At 48.0% G+C, this 13,045-nt stretch overlaps 1 long non-coding RNA gene across 3 annotated transcripts in view; it reads right to left on the bottom strand.

Annotated features, from left to right (window-relative positions):
• LOC138497906 (uncharacterized) overlaps positions 1-13,045 on the bottom strand; it is a 575,846-nt gene that overhangs the window by 36,322 nt on the left and 526,479 nt on the right. For all 3 annotated transcript variants that reach the window (XR_011278663.1, XR_011278662.1, XR_011278661.1), the window contains one exon: positions 4,105-4,217. This is a non-coding gene — a long non-coding RNA (uncharacterized lncRNA). The remainder of the gene's footprint in view (positions 1-4,104; positions 4,218-13,045) is intronic.

The following is a 13,045-nucleotide window of genomic DNA, read 5'->3' as shown; positions in this document are numbered from 1 at the left end:
CAATGACTTTGAAATGTATGGGAACCAAGTGGAATCTAGTAAGACGGACAGTAAACATTTTGATAATAACAAATGACTGTCCCCCCAAAGTCTAATATGAATGCCGCTGGTCAGACACCCAAGAATGGCTGCATTACCTGCTAACATCATGGCTGGTGAAGGCATCAAAGGGTATTCCCTGAGAAGGGCATTTCCGGCTATTAAATGATGACTGTGGTGGAGTTATGGTGGAATCGAAGAGACGCAATTCCACAGATACCTGAGCACCCCTCAGAAATGTTTACTTGCCGGTTCATTCCTTTGTTATTGTCCCCTCGTCTCCCCTTGGAGAGCATTCTGGAGTGGCTTGGCTGCGTCGAGGAATCTGCAAACTCTGAAATTGAAATCATCCAGTGGTGAGCAAGCTAGAAGTATATGACTCCATGTTTTGCTTGCTTCTGCCAGGCATGGGACCAATATGCACACCGGGCGTGCCTCGGTCCGAGGACATCACTGTGATGCTAGTTACGTTTAATCTCAGAGACGAGAAAACCTGACTACGGTGTTTAGTACTCACACGTGGCAGTTTTTTTTGGTGTGTGCCCCGTAATTCTAAAGGTAAATTACAAAGTGGGGTTAATTCCTGGAATCCTTCTCTGAATCCTTTTTTACCCTTTTGCCAAATATTTTATAAATAAGCAACACATATATTTTGGACTATTTTGTCCTTGGCAGCCTACTTACATGTTGCAGAAAGGAGGAGCAAAGATACAGAAAGACAGATACAATGTATTATATACATTACATTGTTATACAAATTGAATAAACAACACTCAATATTTACAAAGATACATTCAAGATAATTACATGTGGGGTATGTTGATGACAATCAAACATCCTGAGAGAGCAGCCATGTTTGAATCTTTTTTTTTTTAAACTGTGTAGGGAAAGTTCTACTCTTAAGGTTACCGGCAAGGAGTTCCAGAGTTTGGCTGCCTGTACAGGGAAGCTACGGCCCCCTGCTTTCTTAAGCTTATATCTGGGAACCCTAAGGCAATGTCTAAAGGCAATGTGCATGTAGGGATCTAGTAGGTCGTTCTGATGTGTTTTTGGAGAATTTGTCAGCTGAGTATTTGGGTGCTGAGTTGGTGAAGCATTTGTAAGTAAGAGTTAATGATTTGAAATGAATTCTGTCCTTCACTAATAGCCATTTGGTATTACGTCTGAGAACTGAGATATGTTGCGTTCTGGGAATGTTTAACGCGGTTCTCAGTGCATTGTTTTGCAATATTTGTAGTTTTCAAATATTGTGTTTGTTCGATCCTAGGTATAGGGCGTTGCAATGGCATTGACTTGTCTTTTCAGGTTCAAGGCAGATTCAAGATAAAAACCCAAGGATTTTACCTCCTTAGGAACTTTAATGTTGTTTCCATCAATATTGAAGGATTGAAATGGGTTACTTAATTTAATTAGTCTTGCCGTAGAGCCAATGAGAATGAGCTCTGTCTTATCATCGTTAAGGCAGAGGCCATGTGTGGCCATCCAAGCTTGGATAATAAGGTACATTTTGTTAAGCAAGGTAGGTCAGTGTCATGATTACCAGTAATAGGGATGAGAATCTGGGTGTCGTCAGCATAGTTAGTGTAGGAGACACCCAGATTGTCAAGATCATCAAAAAGGGTTTGGTGAAAATATTGTATATCGTAGGAGAGGCACACGATGCCTGCAGTACTCCACAGGAGATGGGTGTTGGCTCAGCTGAAGCAGTTGGTGAAAAGACCCTGGTGGTTCTATTATCCAAGAACAATTGAATCCAGGCTGTGGCTTCAACAGAAAAGGGGGCTGCTGATTTTAAGTGATTACATAAGACTTTATCATCCACTAAGTCGAATGCGGCTGAGAGATCCAAAAGAAGGAGGAGGGCGAGTTTACCTTTGTCCCTTTTGTCATCTATTTGTTTTTTCAAGTCTATTAAAGCTGATTCTGTTCCATGTTTAGGTCTCAAACCCAAATGACGCAAGCCCAGGAGATTGTTTCAGGAGAAATGGAACAGTTGTTATTGGTCTGTAGTTAGTCGGAATGTTAGAGTCAAGGTTTGGCTTCTTTACTAGTGGGAGGACCCTCTTGGGGCAAATGTATTTAAGATGGACAATTCTTTTAATCTATTGGACAACCTATTTTCTAAAAAAGAGAGCATTCAATTATATGTTTTAAAGAAAAGGATGTTCTTGAAGTGAATGTGGCTTGTTATTATAAAGTTCACCAGATTGAATAGTATCAAGTATTTGTCTGGACATTTCCATTGGCTTCACATGAATCAGCTCAGCAAGAGGTTGAAAACTTGCAGAATCTCAGCAGATTACATTCATGTTATATTTGCTAAGCAAACCAACAATTGGCTAAGGACGTAAATGAGCTAATTTGGCCAATTAACAAAAGATATTCCACCGATTACGGCCTGAGACCTGGCAGTGTTTCAGACAACATTTCTTTTCACTATATCTTGCTGATTTGGCACGTGCACTTAACTCAGCTAGAGCATTTTCACTGAAATTAGTAGCTACGTCATTAAAGCACTCCTATATGTAAACATTTAATCATCATGGCCCAGTCTCCTAAGTGTCTTGCCTGCATTTGCTGATTTTTGTAAATTACACCATTTGGATATCAACTCTGCAAAAGCAAAGTAACCATATATGTTGACCTAGTTATCAAAAGCCAACAGCTCCCGTAGTTGCTGCGTGGTGTGACCTTTGATAATGGCAATGGTGGATAAAGCAGATCCCTAGCATTGACCACAGGGTAAAAATCATAGCAAAGACACTTACAGAATCTATCATAGCCCTGGTGGCTATCTACGATAGCCCTGGTTGCTAGGGATTTTAAATGTAGTGCATGTGCAGATGAGGCCAGAATTTCACGTCTTCAATGTTAAAAGTGTTGTAATCATTTAGAAATGTTGGAAAACAAAGTAAAACATGGAAACTTGTCCTTTGTCTTCATAAATCATTGTCAATGGCAACAATCGGATAGGAAGCAGGATTTATTGGAACTATTTGTAAGGGTGTGGAAGCAAATTTATTTAGCAGATTCTGGTCCTATTTCATATTTGAATTTGACGACTTGCAGCAAGAGAGCATGATCACATTTGCTCAGTGATATAAATATTGATTATGTAGCTTCCCTAGTACATAGGTGCCCAGGGGGCATCTGCCAGTGGAGCCCTCGCTTATGCAATATATCGGAGATATGGCTGATCCAGAGGATTGCAGATTTTATTTAATGGTTAAATATGCCCCATTAAAAATCCTGTTGCTAGTGGTTTCTTTCCGGCATAGGGAGTACACTAAGCGGATATATCCTGTTATCAAGTATTACATGATCTTGTACAAATACAATCTGCATGCCACGCATTTAAACAAGATTTTAAACAATATTCGAAAATGATATGTATATTTTTTGTTTTGTTAAATTACAGAATACTTTACAGTAGAATACCCCTGATGTAGAGTTTGATAACTCGAAACGGATGGGGTTCCCTATTAAAGAGACAACCGTGAAGAAAAAAGGAACCTCTTTGAAAATCATGTATTGTCTTAAGTAATGTTTGGTATAATATTCGCAAGATTTAAGCAACTTGGAAATTGTCTTACTTATAATCATAACCAACAATTGCTTGGCTAACATTTCAGCCTTTGATAGTGTGCAGAGGAACAGGAGTTCCCACACCCTGGGAACTTTACTTCTTATTGCATATGTGGATGGTCTATGTGCCAGGACTGGTTATTCTCCCCTGCAACTTAAGACTTTCACTCAATTGGTAAAGATCACACCAGACCAACATCACAAGTATATTATCTCCAAATAGGTGTGCATTGCCAACCATCTTTGGTCTATATGCTCTGCATGCAGTCTGGTAGGCCACTCCTCTCAACTCCAAATCAGAGAGAGAGAGAAAGAGAGAGAGTGAGAGAGAGAGAGAGAGAGAGAAACAGAGAGAGAGAGAGAGAGAGAGAGAGAGAGAGGGAGAGAGAGAGAGAGAGAGAGAGAGAGAGAGAGAGAGAGAGAGAGAGAGAGAGAGAGAATGTGTGTACTACAGGTTGAGGCAACAACTGCAATACTTACTGAAACAAGGATGTAGTATGCAGATCAGCTTAAATGCCATCCTTTGGAGAAATATTGGATATCATTTCAGAGGTATCAACTCAAGTGGGTTACATGGCATCGGTCAGGAACAACTACAAAAATGCAAAAGCAACATTAATAATCTGTACACGACTAGATTGACACATTGCTACTTTCCAATTTCAAATTTGAGGTTTAAAGGAAGTGGCAGAAAACCATTTTACACAAATAGCTCTCACGACACTCAGTTTGCCTACAAATGTTGCTGTATGGATTAATCGCCAAAAAAGAACCACCAGTGCACATCACCCCATGTCTAAAATACAACAGATTATCTCAAATTAAGCAACAAAACTATGCAGGAGGGCAATGCAGTAAGGGTAAAAGAACCAGGTTGTCGGGTTCAGCCTTCGGATTCCCAAGCACCTGTTAAGACCTTCTCCCTACCAGCCAGACTTAAATAAAAATCTAGAAAAATGTAATCTGGACCAAGGACAGCCCCTCCAATGTAAAGAGTATGTGCCATTATAGAGCAGATAAACGCAGTTTCAGGCCTTCAGGGGTATGTTAGAAACACACTGTTGAAAGTAGAACTCAGTCAGAGTCAGTGGGGACCAATTGCAGCGGTTAGAGTTTGGCCCATCTTAAAATCATTGAATCCAATGATAAATGATGTAACACATGTAAGGTTGTATTTCAGCCTCCGGTTGCGGCAGAGGGAACGTAAACACACAACTGAGTTAGCCCCTATTTGCAAATATTCAGATTCATGTTCTATAGTTGGTTTGCTATTGGGGTCAATCCATTTTTTAGCTTTTCAGGACTTGCTGTGAATCAGGCTGTAGCCAAGCAGGGGTTTGAGCCCTGAGTGGGTGTTTTGCTCCTAGGTGTCCGTCAGGTGGCATCTCCTGGACCTCTGCTCCTGCTCTGAATGTTGAAGAAGATGCTGATCCTACCACCTGAACCCAAAGACTGACACAAGACATTAGGAGTTACACTGATCAGTGATGGAACGCTTTGATAAGCCTACTGACAGGCACTGTAAAACACATGATCTGCCAGACCTGCCAGATAGTACTAGATTGTCCATTGGAATTCAAAAGACATGCTGCACCCTCCTGGAAAACATCAATGGCTCCTGTTCCTCATCCTGACCTCCTGGGCCTGCCTGGACCAACAGAAACCTCCTATGAGCTTATCCCTGCTCAGTGGGTCCTAAAAGATGTAGCCGTGACCGGCCAATGCCAAGGCAAAAGCAAGCTTGTCACAAGGAAGGATTCAGATTAGTCCAGCTAATGACTTGAGCCATGGATTGTGCAGTTCAACCCAGATCGACAAAGATGAGATGGCTCCATTTCGGGACTCAGCTTAGCCTTGAAGGCAATTAGGCCTATCTCAGCACAAATCATCACCAGGACTTACTTTGCCCTGAGGATTAGCAGGCCTGAGTGGCCTGCCACCCAACAGTCCTCTCCAAGGGATTGACTGCTCCATCACGACTTGGCAGCAGGCTATCTGGTACTCCGATACCTGAGCCTTTCCTTTGTTTTTCTTATTGGGACCCTCAGCTTACATCCAACTGTAGGGTACCTTACTTTGGGGTATGCTGAAAGTGTTCTCTATGTTTTATTGTTCATTGTGTCCCTTTGGCCTTCTTCGTTATCCCGTTACAGCCAGCACTTCAGTAACCTTCCTGGCTCTTTTGCAATTGGCTCCAGTCATATTACCCACTTAGACCAACTCTAGCTTTCTTATTGGCTATTACCTGACGTCCCTTTGGTGTTGTCCAATTTCCTTTTCTTCTACATTTTTGGGGTACAGCGTAGACCCTTGTGCCCGCATGGATGATCTTGTTTCCACAGAGGGTTGTCTACCTGGACTCTTGCAACTGCTTGCCCCTGAATTTCATGTACACTCTCTAGGAGGGTGAGCTCCTTAGAGTGCAGTAATAACTTGACAATGGATGTACTATCTGTTCAAGGATGGCCACTATGAACTTGAGAACATGCCTAAAGATATATCTTTTGTATTTGTTCAAAGATGCCGAACCAAGTACTAGTTGTGCAAACTCAGCCTCTGAGGTTTCTCTCTTTTATTTGGCGTAACAGTGCAAAAGAACAATTGTAACTTTACCAGTAACTGTAATAATAAATGTAAAAAAATATTGGTGCTGGTGGTTTTATTGAGCTACGTTACGCTATTGGGCAACAGGGTCGGCACTTTACCTAGTGACGAGAAGGCTGGGAAAAGGTCACCCACGGACTTTGGTAGGCTAATAGGTGCTCTGTATAGTATATAAAGGAGGAACAGCATGATGACTGATGGACGATGAGACTTTTGTTGCTTTCCCTTTAGAACACCCTTATTTTGAAAGAAACAAATGTACACGAATTTTCAATTTGTAATGAATTTTTGTACTTTTGTTTTTTCGTTTTTATATCTTCATTTTGAAATTCCCATGTTTATCACGCTGCTCTCAGGGCAACATTCTTGCAAAAATCAGTCACGACATGCACATTTCGATCTACATGCATCCTCATCAGGTGGCTCGTTATTTACGCAACTCCCAAACACATGCTTACGTATCACAGGAGGTGGTCAGGTGTTGCGTAAATAAGTTACCACCTGAAGATGATATATGTGTACTAGTGACTGGAAACACTACTGCTACTAGACATTTGAGTGGGATGCCATCACCACATGCTGGGCCTCTTCTTGGAGTCTTGATCGTCATCTCCACGCTGCATGGATGATCAAGAGCAGCCAAACAAGCAAGGAGTTCCTGTGCACATTTTCAAGACAGCATTCTTAGCCAAACGAGGCAATTTATAGAACATTTCGAAATGCATTTCATTTGACACCCATTATCATACAAAGAAATGGCAGCATATACCAAATTCTGTCAACTCATAACCACGCTCAACAAGGTTTAAACAAACACCATAAGTTCCATTCACTCCAGACGAACACCCTAACTTATATAAACACTCATCCATACATACACAGGTTTTGTGCAAATATGGGCAAAGCAACAAATTGTACAATCTTCAAACCAAGCACTGTACAACTAATGCCACTATGTTTCCATCGCCAAGCCACATCTAAAAATTGCAGCACCTGTGGCAAAGTGATTAAAAGATGATAAGGAACAAGTTACTTACCTGTAACTGTTGTTCTCCAGCATGGATCTGGCATGGATTCACATGCTCATAAATATTCCCCGTCGTCAGGCTGGGCATACTCGGTAAAGAAAAAATCAATATCAGTTTAGTTTCTGATCTGTCTTTCTTAGTAGTAATCAATCACTGGTCTCTGGGTCATACTGTCCCCAGCCAATGACTGTCCTCTCCCTAAGCCCCGCCCCTGGCAGCCATCCTCAGATTTGGTAGCACGTAAAGTGGAAGTATGACCAAGTGAAGAGCCGCAGAGGGGAAGGAGGGAGGGTTTGCATGTGAATCCATGCCAGACCCCTGCTGGAGAACAACAGTTACAGGTAAGTAACTTGTTCCTTCTCCAGAATGGGGTCTGGCATGGATTCACATTCACATTCACATGCTCATGAATATAAGAATACATAGCAGTACACACATGCACAACCATGGGAGGTGGCAAGGCTCAACATTAAGCATTACATAAAACTCAACATTAAGCATCTCTTACCTCCTCTCCAGGCTCACCTTGAGCGAACAGGTTGCGCAGCACTGCCTGGCCGACTCTGGGTTCCTCCCTGGAATCCCGGTCGATGCAGTAGAATCTCGGGAAGGTGTGCGTCGACCTCCACGTAGCAGCTCTGCAGATGTCCAGCAGGGGCACACCAGACAAGAACCCCGTGGTAGCAGCCATCGCTCTGGTCGAATGGGCTCTCGGACGGCCGGGCAACGGTCGGTTTGCCAACCGATGACAGTGCATGATGCAGCCGGAGAGGCATCTGGAAATGGAAGCCTTCGAGAGAGCCTTCCCTTGGTTCACAGGTCCAAAGTTCACAAACAGATGTGATGTCTTCCGAAAACTCTTTGTTCGGTCCATGTAGAACTTCAGCGCTCTAGCTACATCCAGCGAGTGCAAAGTCCTCTCGGCCGGCAACGAAGGCGACGGGAAAAAGACTGGTAACACCAAGGGCTCGTTGAGATGGAAGTCCGATGGCACCTTGGGCATGAAAGAGGGGTGCGTCCTCAGCACTACCCTCGTTTCGTGGAAAGACAAGTGTGGAGGCTTGCAGGATAGGGCCTGAATCTCTCCCACGTGTCGTGCAGAGGTGATAGCCACAAGGAACGCTGTCTTCCACGACAGGAACTTCAACGGAGCCGAATGTAAGAGCTTGAATGACGGGCCCATGAGCCTGGTCAGCACAACGTTGAGCTCCCACGCCGGGGTTAGAGCCTTCACCGGCGGGAACAATCAAAACAGTCCTTTCATAAACTCCTTCACCAGGCGATGAGACCACAGGGACGACCGTCCTGCAGTTCTGGTGTATCGGGAAATCGCTGCCAGATGTATCTTGATGGAAGCATGAGCTAGTCCAGCTTTGTCCAGCGACAGTAAGTATGGTAGCACTTGAGGGGCTGTAATCCATAGAGGGTTAATCTTTTGTGCATGGCACCAGACAGAGAACCTCTTCCACTTGTGTCCGTAGCACTTGAGAGTTGAGGACGCCCTGGCCTTTGCAAGAACCTCTCTGCAGTCAGCCGGGATATCGTACCCTCCAAACTCTAGTACTGCAGGAGCCAGGCCTGCAAGTTCAACGACTCTGGGTCGTGATGAAAAATGGCGCCTCCTTCTCTGGAGAGAAGATCTGCATCCGTCGGCAGTTTGACTGGTGGGGACGCTGACAAGTCCAGAAGGTCCGGGAACCATATTTGTCTCGGCCACCTCGGTGCAACGAGGATCATCCTGCACTGGGACCTCTTGAGTTGGTTGATGAGCCTGAGCAGCAACGGCAACGAAGGGAATGCTTACAGGAACAGGCCGTCCCAGAAGAACGAGAAAGCATCGCCCATGCTCCTCGGCTGGGGGTACCTGCTGGCGAACCTCTGGCACTTGGAGTTCGTCGCCGTCGCAAACAGGTCAATTTGGGGTTTGCCCCATTGCCGGAAGAGTTGATCCCCTTGATCCTGGCGTAGTTCCCACTGGTGGCACGAGCGCAGCTCCTTGCTTAGTGAGTCGGCGATGGTGTTTCTTATCCCTGCTAGATGAAAAGGTACAAGAAAAATCCCCTAGGCAACGGCCCAGTGTCACAGATCCCGGGCTACCTTGGACAAGGCTGGGGATCTGGTGCCTCCCTGCTTCCGGATGTAGAACAATGTGGTGGTGTTGTCGGTGAAGATCCTCACCACCTTGCCCTTGAGGGACGAGAGGAATGACGTGAGGGCCCAGAACACTGCTGGGAGCTCCAGTTTGCTGATGTGGAGTGGCCTCTGCTCCGGGAGCCACAGGAGGCCTCTCGTGTGAAGTTATCTGGTGTGCGCTCCCCACCCCTCCAGGGAGGCATCCGTTGTCACCGTCACCAGGTATGCTGGGGTCTGAAAGTCTGTGCCCGCCGCAAGATGCGTGCGGGTGCCCCACCATCGAATTGCTTGGCGGAATACTTCGTTGAGCGAGATCTTGTCCTCGAAGCTGCCCGTCGCTTGAATCCAACGGGCTTCGAGGAACTCCTACCGAGGCCTGCACAGGCGCACCAGATAGATGCAAGAGGACATCATCCCGAGAAGGGACTTGATGGACCTCACTCTGGCCAGGTCCGTTGCCAGCAGACGCTGTACCTTGCCCAGGATGGCCTGCGTTCTTTCCTCCGACGGCGAGGCCAGTCGTGCCACTGTATTGAGCTTGGCTCCCAGAAACAGCGCGACCTGCGACGGAACCAGGTGGGATTTGGGGAAGTTGATGGAGAATCCGATGTCCGTGAGCAGCCGGACGTTCTTTGCTGTGTGTTCCACTGTGAGTTCCCTTGCCGCTGCTCGGATGAGCCAGTCGTCCAGGTAGGAGTAGACATGGATCCCCTGCAGGCGCAGCCGCGCCGCCATTGGTGCCTGGCACTTGGTTAACACCCTGGCTGCTGACTTCAATCCGAACGGGAGGGCCTTGAACTGGTAGTGCCGCCCTTGGACTACGAACCTGAGAAACTTTCGGTGTCCTTTTAGGATGGGGATGTGAAAGTACGCATCCTCCAAATCCAACGACGATAGGAAGTCGCCTTCCTCCAGCTGGCCCAGCACGTGCTGGAGAGTGATCATCCGGAACTTCTGTGCCTTGATGTATTTGTTTAACCGACGCAAGTCCAGGATGGGACGCCAACCTCCTGTCTTCTTCCTGATGAGGAAGTATCTTGAGTATACTCCGGAGCCCCGGAGCCTCTTTGGGACGAGCTTGATGGCTCCTTTCTTGAGCATCGCCCTTACCTCTAACAGCAGTTGAGGGACATAGTTCTCCTTCCTGGCCATTGGAGGAATTCGGAGGCACTTCTTTAGAAATTCCAGAGTGTGCCCATGGGCCAGGGCATCCAGCATCCAACGGTCGGTGGAGATGGACTCCCACACGCTGACGAACTTCGCCAGCCGGCCTCCCACCGGGGTGCTTCGGTGGCAGCCCGACGCAACAGCCGGTTCAGTCTTGCTTGGAAGCAGCCTTGCCTCCTTGGCCTCATTGGCGACGACGGCGAGATCCACCTGACTTGCCTCGTCCCCTGTAGGCTCTTGCGACGAGGAGCAGGCCGGCTGACGGTAGGTCGAGGAGCCGCCGCCGAATCCTTTGGGGGCACCTTGCTTGCCTCCGGAGTTCCGAAAGGGCGGCCGCTGTTCCTGCAGAGGTCCCAAGGCCCGAGCCGTCTCCATGTCGGTCTTGATGACCTCCAGCGACTCATCCAATGTCTTTCCAAAAAGATTGTTCCCGTCGAAGGGCATGTCCAAAACCTTGGCTTGCACGTCCTGGCGGAAATCCGTCGCCTTGAGCCACCCCCGCCGTCGAAGGCAAACGCTGTTGCCCAACTGGTGGAAACCGGTGTCGGCAATGTCCATGGCCACAGTTATGGTGTGGTCTGACAACACCTCACCCTCCTGTAGGATCACCAGGGCCTCTGCCCGCTTGTCGTCCGAGAGGAAGTCCAACAGGGGGGCGATCTTTACCAAAATACCCTGTCGTAGCGGGCCACAATCGCTAGGGTGTTGGCCGCCTTAATTGTCGTTGCCGCCGACGAGATGACTCGTCATCCCATGGCATCCAGCTTCTTTCCCTCGCCGTGCGGTGGGGAAGTTGAAGATGAAGCCGATGCCCCACCCGCTTTCTTCTTGGCCGCTGCTGAGACGACCGAATCCGGGGTCGGCTGTGCCCTAAGGCACAACGGGGCGGCCTCAGGGACCCGGTACTTCTTCTCGTACCGCTCCCTCTTGGCAGGTGTCATGGACGGATTCTAGAGGAGGGCAAGTCCCTCATCCCAGATGTCATCCAGCAACAGCACTGTGAGGACCACCTTCCTCTTGACCTTGCGCCGTTGGTAGAGGAAGCCTTCCTTCTTCTTCACTTCGGGGCAGAGCTGAAAAAGCTTGGATGCCCTGGCAATCATGGTGTGGAAGGAGCCAATCTCGTCGGGCGGGGACGCCCAAGGAATCGGAGATGGGAGGCCAGTCCTGTCGTCACCGCCGTCGTCATCCGTCCCCGTCGTGGCCGTGTCTGTTCCCCTGTCGTCCCTCGGGATCGGGGAAGGTGACAAAGTCTGAGAAGGCCGTGAGGGCTGAAGTCGCACTGGATGAATTCTCCTCCTCCCAACGGACCCGGTTCAGCTGGGTCATCCGTCCGGGGTAGGGGCAGTCTTGTCCTTATCTCTGTGCATAAGGCTTGGATTGCCGTCAAAATGGCCACCGAGTTGTCCTGCGGCACGGGTTGCGACGGTTGTGCCGGGAGTGATGGTTGTTCCTCCTCCACGGGAACCTCGTCGTCGTTGCCACCCTCGCTCTCATCGTCCCCCTCGCCGGGATTCCTCCCATGGGAACGCCCCCCCATCTTTTTCCACCAGGGTCTTCACGGGGGTCTTCACGATGGGCTTAAAAGAGGCAGGGAAACTCTGGGCCCTGAGGTAGCCTCCACTGGGATAGCCTCCACAGGCTTCGCCAGGGCTGCAGCGACTCCCTCGATAGAGGCCTTAGCAGGGGGGGGGAGGGTCACCGCCTAGCTCCCCCTCGGCCAGTTCCTTCGAGATTGACCTGGGGTCTCTCCAGAAGCTTAGCCGGGTTCTCAGATTTTTTCTTCCCCGAGCCAGAGCGTTGGCTCGTGGTTGATGGCGTAGGTGAAGGTGCGCCCTGCCTGGCAGCCAAGGAGCCCGACCGTTCGGCGCTCCCGGTGCCCGCGGACTTGCGGTGCTTTGCCTTCTGTTGGGTCCCCGTCGCCGTGGTGCCTTCACAGGACTTAGAAGACCGCTCGGACTTCTTCTTCTTACCTGCTGGACTCTTGCCTTCCAGCCAGTTGGAGAGACGGATCCGACGATCCCTCATAGTCCGATCCGACATGTTCATGCAAAACACACAGTCCTTCTCCACGTGCGTTTTGTCCTTGTGGAGTCAGTAAAGGCATTTCGAATTCTAGTCCTCCTTGAACACATTTTGTAGGTTGCATCAGGGCAGATCCTGAACAGTTTGCAGGGAGTCGAGCTTCTCTTCTCCTGAGCCATGTTTTTCTCATCCGCGAGGTAGGCCTCCGAAACTTCTGGAATCCTCCAAGAAGTGTAACTTGACAAAATCTTCACCCTTGAGGGGCATAGATAAATCCGAAACGGGTCCCCATTCATCGGAAGTAGAAACGGTAGAGCTTGAGGCTCGATTAAACCAAAATATGAGATAAATCTCTTAGAAAAAGCGCAAAACGCAGTCAAAGCTTGAGAGCTATAGCACAAGGACTCCCAACACTTGAACATGCGATAAAAATCTGAGGATGGCTGCCAGGGGTGGGGCTTAGG

This window comes from Ambystoma mexicanum, chromosome 5q (assembly GCF_040938575.1).
Source record: "Ambystoma mexicanum isolate Mex_15411 chromosome 5q, UKY_AmexF1_1, whole genome shotgun sequence".
NCBI lineage: Eukaryota > Metazoa > Chordata > Amphibia > Caudata > Ambystomatidae > Ambystoma > Ambystoma mexicanum.
The sequence above is the reverse complement of the archived record's forward strand: the minus strand, read 5'-3'. Positions and strand labels throughout refer to the sequence as shown.